Raw genomic sequence first — 8,841 nt, 5'->3', positions numbered from 1 at the left:
GGTGTAATAGTCGGAGCAGTGAAGAAAGAATCAGACCAGCAGGATTTCATTCCGAGACCTGCTATTGATTTGCCGTGTGATTTTGGCATTTGGAAGCCTTTGTTCATCAAGTCGCACGCCTGAGGTAAAATGGAGTTCAGAGTTCAGCAGAATTGTGAAGACTAACTAGGTAGGCCCGTAATATATCCTACATTTCTTGGATAAAGTAGTTTGCTAACTGTTTTCCAAAAGAACTGATGAGCAATTAATCATCATCATCAATTGTATTTATTGAGCGCTTACTGTGTGCAGAGCACTGTACTAAGCGCTTGGAAAGTACAAATTGGCAACATCTAGAGACAGTCCCTACCCAACGGTGGGCTCACAGTCTAAAAGGGGGAGACAGAGAACAAAACCAAACATACTAACAAAAGAAAATAAACAGAATAGATATGTACAAGTAAAATAAATAAATAAATAGAGTAATAAATATGTACAAACGTATATACATATATCCAGGTGCTGTGGGGAAGGGAAGGAGGTAAGATGGGGGGGATGGAGAGGGGGACGAGGGGGAGAGGAAGGAAGGGTAGTGACAACAAAAAGAATCTGCCACAGGCTTTCAGAGCAGTAACAGTACCTCCATTGTACTTTCCCAAGCATTTAGCACAGTGCTCGTTACGGAGGATGAGCTCAAAAACCTGAGTGACTGACTGAATACCTACTGAGTGCGATGCTATCAATTAATCATATTTACTGAGGACCTACCAGGAGAATAAAAAAGCGTTAGTACATGTGATTCTTGCCCTCCGTGAGTTTTGCCATTTAGCCAGGGATGCAGGTGTTAAAATAATTTACAGATAGAGACGACCTGGAGCCCCAGGGTGGAAGGACAGGATCGTTGTTGTGATCATTCAGTCAGCGCTTGGCAAAGTACAGTACTACCCCAAGACATGGTCTCTAACCACAAGGAGCTTACTATACCCTCACAGAGGAAGATGTCGCACAGAATCAATCAATCAATTGTATTTATTGAGCGCTTACTATGTGCAGACCACTGTACTAAACGCTTGGGAAGTCCAAGTTGGCAACATCTAGAGACGGTCCCTACCCAACAGTGGGCTCACAGTCTAAAAGGGGGAGACGGAGAACAAAACCAAACATACTAACAAAATAAAATAAATAGAATAGATGTGTACAAGTAAAACAAATAAATAGTAAAATAAATAAATAAATAGCAAAATAAATAAATAAAATACATAAATAAGTAAAATAAATAAATAAATAGTGAAATAAATAAATAAGTAAAATAAATAAGTAAAATAAATAAATAAATAGGTAAAATAAATAAACAGTAAAATAAATAAATAGTAAAATAGTGAAATAAATAAATAAAATAAATAAATAAGCAAAATAAATAAGTAAAATAAATAAATAAAGTAAAATAAATAAATAGTAAAATAAATAAATAAATAAAATAGTGAAATAAATAAATAAAATAAATAAATAAGTAAAATAAATAAATAAATAGTAAAATAAATAAATAAATAGTAAAATAAATAAATAAGAAGCCTTAAGCACACTGTTAGTTTAAAAGAGAAAGGGTTAATAAGAATAATGATGGCATTTTGATAAGCACTTACTATGTGCCAAGCACTGTACAAAGTGCTAGGGTAGATACAAGGAAATCAGGTTGTCCCACGTGGGGCTCACAGTCTTAATCCCCATTTTACAGATGAGGTAACTGAGGCACAGAGAAGTTCAGTCACTTGCCCAAAGTCACACAGCTGATCAGTGGCGGGGCAGGGATCATAATACACGACCTCTGGCTCCCAAGCCCGTGCTCTTTTCACTAAGCCACGCTGAAAGAAATAGCCGAGATATTATAAGACAGCGGATGTCATCTTTTCTTTCTTCGGCGAAATGCAAAGCAGAGCTGATTTTAGGGTCTGACGAAGCAGGTAATAATAATAATAATGATGGCATTTATTAAGCGCTTACTATGTGCAAAGCACTGTTTTAAGCGCTGGAGAGGTTACAAGACGATCAGGTTGTCCCACGGGGGGGCTCACAGTCTTCATCCCCATTTTACAGATGAGGGAACTGAGGCCCAGAGAAGTGAAGTGACTCGCCCAAAGTCACACAGCTGACAATTGGCGGAGCCGGGATTTGAACCCATGACCTCTGACTCCAAAGCCCAGGCTCTTTCCACTGAGCCACACTGCTTCTCCCAAGTCACCCGGGCCGGATTTTGGGAGGCAGCAGCTCCTAGTTTCTGGTCCAGGACGTGACTTCTGGGCCACCAAAGAGTTCCACTCCCTAAACTCTCCATACCCACAGTTGAAAGCTACCCTACCTATCATCATCATCAATCGTATTTATTGAGCGCTTACTGTGTGCAGAGCACTGTACTAAGCGCTTGGGAAGTCCAAGTTGGCAACATATAGAGCCAGTCCCTACCCAACAGTGGGCTCACAGTCTTAAAAGGGGGAGACAGAGAACCAAACCAAACATACTAACAAAATAAAATAAATAGAATAGCCCCAAAGAGGCCAGGTCTCTGAACTACAGTGATCCTTTGGAGCCCCTAATGTGTTAAAGTATTTCTGATTGGCAATGAGTACGCTGTAAACCCAAGAAAATGGCTCGAAATAAAAATCTGCCTAAAACAAAGCAAGTAGATGGTACACACGTCAAGAAATAGGCAGGCAGAAGAGGTATGGCTGATTAGTATGGACCCAAGGTAAAACAATCTCCTCAAATCTCCTTGAGAATAAACTGGTATTCAGTGACACAAACGTAAGACTCTGTAGTCAATCCAGTGCTCTGCACACAGTAAGCGTTCAATAAATACGACAATGAATGAGTGACAATGGACGCTTCTGCAAATGATGGAGGCATGTTAATGAAATTCCATCATATCAATCAATCGTATTTATTGAGCGCTTACTATGCGCACAGCACTGTACTAAGCGCTTGGGAAGTACAAATTGGCAACACATAGAGACAGTCCCTACCCAACAGTGGGCTCACAGTCTAAAAGGGGGAGACAGAGAACAGAACCAAACATACCAACAAAATAAAATAAATAGGATAGAAATGTACAAGTAAAATAAATAAATAAATAAATAGAGTAATAAATATGTACAACCATATATACATATATACAGGTGCTGTGGGGAAGGGAAGGAGGTAAGCATCATATGATGCAAGAATGCCTGGTCTCAATAAAATGAAGAAATCCATCACTTAAATCCATTACCACAAAAGACCGAATGAGCTTCTCTCAATGAGAGCCAATGAAGAAATCTAGAAAATGGAAAGAATGCAACTACATTGACTCTTCCCTGACCCAAAGCACGTGAGAGTAGATGCCCCCTGTACTTTCCTCAATCAACAGTATTTACTGATCACCTGTTCTGTGTGGAGAGTGTACTAAGCACCTAGGAGAGACCAGGAATTCTGGATTTACTCCTTTGGCCCAGAACTCAGTAGAAATTGATTCTGAATTGGGTGTTGGTGCTAGATTTAGAGAATGAGGTGAAATTAAAAATAATTTAGGGGAGACTGGGAAATTTGACCAAGAAAGTATTTGAAATTAAACGTGCTCTAGTCATAATGGAACAGACTTTCAAAAAAATAGTTTATATCACGGGCTTTCTCCATGTCAAACATTGTGCAAAGCTGTGTAATGATAAAAGATTACCAGCTTGGATTCAGTCCCTGCCCCACATGGGGAGGCAAAGTCTAGTGGCGGGGAGGGGAGAATGTGTATTTTCTAAATGAAGAAACTGAGGCAGGAGAGGAGTTTGGCGACTTATTTAACCAAAGTCTCGCAACGGCAAGGAGCGAAGCCAGGACCAAAGCTCTACCTAAGTGCCCGACTCCCACTTCTGTGCTGCCTTTCTTACTAGGCTAAGTCATTAGCTAACGAATTTAAACAAATGCACGTTTGCTAACAATTCGTGGGAACTCATTTCCATGTTGAGAATTAGCCTTTTACTAATATTTGTTGTTTTCTGCATCTTAACCCACAGCAGGATTGTTACCTCTGGTCCTGTGGCAACTCTCCCCATCTCCATCCCCCCCCATTTTACCTTCTTCCCTTCCCCACAGCACCTGTATATATGTATATATGTGTGTACATATTTAATACTCCATTTATTTTACTTGTACATATCTATTCTATTTATTTTATTTTGTTGGTATGTTTGGTTCTGTTCTCTGTCTCCCCCATTTAGACTGTGAGCCCACTGCTGGGTAGGGACTGTCTCTATATGTTGCCAACTTGTACTTCCCAAGCGCTTAGTACAGTGCTCTGCACACAGTAAGCGCTCAATAAATACGATTGATTGATTAATTTGAAACTCATCAAATATACTGTGATTTCTTTCCATCAGTAGTAGTAATAGCAGCATTTACTGATTTACTGAGCACCCATTTGGGGCCACGCAATCTACTAGGGTCTTGGGAAGTTCTGTGATATTTCGACTAGAGTACTGTAAGTAAAAGGTTCATGAGATTCAATAATAGTTGGAGAAATATAATTACCTTCACCAATCAATCAAGGGTATTTATGGGGTGCTTACTATGTGCAGAGCACTACACTAAGCATTTGGGAGAATACAATACAACTACGTTAGCAGATACAGTCCCTGAACGCAATGAACCTGGTAGATTTAAACAAGTCAGGTGCTCAGGAAAGGGATCACAAACCTATTTAACATCTGTTTCTGATACCACAGCAGTTTTATTTTCTGCCATGGGGAGAGTTTGTACTGTACGTGATTGGCAAAAGTTCATGAGAAAGCTCGGAGAATTCTCCGCAGACTTTTAACAAGAAAAACATTACGGGGCCAGATGTAAAGGTTCATGTAACAGGGTGGAAATAGTTTTAAATTAATTATCCATTGGTCTAATTAGCCATATTATAAAACAGAGTCAGTTTTACCAGCATATGATCAATCACATCTGCCTGATAAGATTAAAGCAGAAACAATTTAATCCAATGCTTCATTTTTCCCCACACTGAGACACAGTAGTATACATTTCAACCGCAGTATTGTTTTATATTCTGCCAGAAAATAGCTTAGTAAGATGCTCAGTTTAGTAAGGTACTCGGTTCAACCAAAGAAGAAAATTTCACTCCCACCTTTGGCAAAACTTTTTGAAAGCATTTATAGGACGTCACCCTCCTCCCCACACGCCAGCAGTTCTTGGTATTGCTAATTTTCGGCGTCGATTGTGAATGTAAGATGGGGAGAGGAGTTGATTGCGAATGTAAGATGGGGGAGAGGAATAAGATTCCTCATTTCTTTGAAGTTGGAATATTTTAAGGAGCATTCTACATAGCTGGTGGTGGTGGGCAAATCTCCAAAAAACCTCCTTCTCTCCATTTATTTTCCCATCTTATGTGTTTTTTCTCCTATCCTCCCTCTATAATCGAGTGTCTTTTGTGGATTTACAACCTCTTCCCAATAGAGATAACTCGCACGCCACTTATGAACTCATCATCATCATCAATCGTATTTATTGAGCGCTTACTATGTGCATAACACTGTACTAAGCGCTTGGGAAGTACAAATTGGCAACATATAGAGACAGTCCCTACCCAACAGTGGGCTCACAGTCTGAAAGGGGGGAGACAGAGAACAAAACCAAATATACTAACAAAATAAAATAAATAGAATAGATATGTACAAGTAAAATAGAGTAATAAATATGTACAAACATATATACATATATACAGGTGCTGTGGGGAAGGGAAGGAGGTAAGATGGGGGGGATGGAGAGGGGGACGAGGGGGAGAGGAAGGAAGGGGCTCAGTCTGGGAAGGCCTCCTGGAGGAGGTGAGGTTGTGAGGTAACTCACAACCTAAGCGCTTGTACAGTGCTCTGCACACAGTAAGCGCTCAAAAATTACGACTGAATGAATGAATGTGAGTCAGAGGTTGTGGGTTCTAATCCTATCTCTTTCACTTATCAGCTGTGTGACTTTGGGCAAGTCACTTAGCTTCTTTTTGCCTCAATTGCCTCATCTGTAAAATGGGAATTAAGTCTGTGAACCACACCTGGGACAACCTACCTCGTATCTACCCCAGTTCTCAGAACAGTGCTTGGCACGTAGTAAGTGCTCACCAAATACTACTAATATTATGTATATAGTTTTACACTTTATGACTTCAGGTGTCCCACTAGATTGTAATCTCTCTGAGGGCTGATTAACTCTATTCTCCCACATACTTTGTGCAGTGCTCTGCATGTAGTAGGCACTCAATGAATACTCTTGATTCAATAAATTAGTAAACGTGGCTTAGTGGCAAGAGCCCGGGCTTGGGTTCTAATCCTGACTCTGCCACTTCTCAGCTGTGTGACTTTGGGCACGACACTTCACTTCTCTCAGTTGCCTCAGTTCCCTCATCCGTAAAATGGGGATTAAGACCGTGAGCCCCACGTGGGACAACCTGCTCACCTTGTGCCTCCCCCAGCGCTTAGAACAGTGCTTGGCACATAGTAAGCGCTTAAGAAATACCATTATCATTATTATTAGATGGAGGTATAACCTTATCTAGAGGTGGATATATACAGAAGTCGTCAGGAATGGGCTAACAGTACTAGGGTGGCAACAGAAGTGGGGGGGTGTTGAAAATGAATGGGGGAAGTCTTCCTGGAGTCTTCCCTTCCCCACAGCACCTGTATATATGTTTGTACGTATTTATTACTCTATTTATTGATTTATTTTACTTGTACATATTTATTCTATTTATTTTATTCTGTTAATATGTTTGGTTTTGTTCTCTGTCTCCCCCTTCTAGACTGTGAGCCCCCTGTTGGGTAGGGACCGTCTCCATATGTTGCCAACTTGTACTTCCCAAGCGCTTAGTACAGTGCTCTGCACACAGTAAGCGCTCAATAGATACGATTGAATGAATGAATGAATGGAGGAGGTGGACTTCCAGGATGGAGTTTCCAGGTGGTTGCCGCCGTGATGCCTGTCTACTCCAGCGCTTAGTACAGTGCTTTGCACATAGTAAGCGCTTAATAAATGCCATCATTATTACTATTATTATTACTTGTTTTGTTGTCTTTCTCCCCCTTCTAGACTGTGAGCCCGTGGTTGGGTGGGGACTGTCTCTCTCTGCGGCCGGACTGTACTTTCCAAGCTCTTAGCCCAGTACTCCGCCCACAGTGAGCGCTCAATTCATTTCATTTAATCGTATTTATTGAGCGCTTACTGTGTGCAGAGCGCTGGACTTTCCAAGCGCTTAGCCCAGTGCTCCACACACAGTGAGAGCTCATTTCATTTATTTTCATTTAATTGTATTTATTGAGCGCTTACTGTGTGCAGAGCACTGGGCTAAACGCTTGAGAAGTCCAAGTTTTCACCATCTAGAGATGGTCACTGAAGGCCCTACTGAGAGCTCACCTCCTCCAGGAGGCCTTCCCAGACTGAGCCCCTTCCTTCCTCTCCCCGTCGTCCCCCTCTCCACCCCCACCATCTTCCCTCCTTCCCTTCAGCACAGCACCTGTATAAATGTATATATGTATGTACATATTTATTACTCGATTTATTTATTTTGCTTGTACATAACTATTCTATTTATTTTGTTAGTATGTTTGGTTTTGTTCTCTGTCTCCCCCCTTTTAGACTGTGAGCCCACTGTTGGGTAGGGACTGCCTCTATATGTTGCCAGCTTGTACATATTTATTACTCTACTTATTTATTTATTTTAGTTGTACCTATCTATTCTATTTATTTTATTTTGTTAGTATGTTTGGTTTTGTTCTCCGTCTCCCCCTTTTAGACTGTGAGCCCACTTGGGTAGGGACCATCTCTCTATGTTGCCAACTTGTACTTCCCAAGCTGTTAGTACAGTGCTCTGCACACAGTAAGCGCTCAATAAATACGATTGATTGACCGTCTCTATATGTTGCCAGTTTGTACATATTTATTACTCTATTTATTGATTTATTTATTTGACTTGTACCTATCTATTCTATTTATTTTATTTTGTTAGTATGTTTGGTTTTGTTCTCTGTCTCCCCCTTCTAGACTGTGAGCCCACTGTTGGGTAGGGACTGTCTCTAGATGTTGCCAACTTGGACTTCCCAAGCGCCTAGTACAGTGCTCTGCATACAGTAAGCGCTCAATAAATACGATTGATTGGTGATTGACTGTCTCTATATGTTGCCAGTTTGTACATATTTATTACTCTATTTATTGATTTATTTATTTTACTTGTACCTATCTATTCTCTTTATTTTATTTTGTTAGTATGTTTGGTTTTGTTCTCTGTCTCCCCCTTCTAGACTGTGAGCCCACTGTTGGGTAGGGGCTGTCTCCCTATGTTGCCAACTTTTACTTCCCCAGCGCTTAGTCCAGTGCTCTGCACACAGTAAGCGCTCAATAAATACGATTGATTGAATGAATGAATGAATGCGGCCGGAGACCTGCCCTCGCAGCCGCCCGCTACGCCGGGACCCGCCACGGGGGGGCGTGGGCGGGGCCGGACAGGGAGCCGGAGCGGAGGGTGTGCGTCAGGCGCGGGCGGGGCAGGAGAAGTTGCGTCAGGTTGCGTCAGCTTGCGTCGGCGTGCGCCGGACGCGGGCGGGGCAGGGGCCGGAGCGTCAGGTTGCGTCAGGGTGCGTCAGGGTGCGTCAGGGTGCGTCAGGGTGCGTCGTACATGGGCGGGGCAGGAGCCGAAGCGTCAGGTTGCGTCAGGTTACGTCATCGTGCGTCAGCGTGCGTCGGGCGCGGAGGGACCGGAAGTGAGGCCTTGGGCCCTTCGCACACGTGGCTGCCCTGGGCCGGTCAATCCATCAGTCGTATTTATTGAGCGCTTACTGCGTGCAGAGCACTGTA

This window comes from Tachyglossus aculeatus, chromosome 15 (assembly GCF_015852505.1).
Source record: "Tachyglossus aculeatus isolate mTacAcu1 chromosome 15, mTacAcu1.pri, whole genome shotgun sequence".
Classification (NCBI taxonomy): Eukaryota; Metazoa; Chordata; class Mammalia; order Monotremata; family Tachyglossidae; genus Tachyglossus; species Tachyglossus aculeatus.
Note: the sequence above shows the minus strand (reverse complement) of the source record.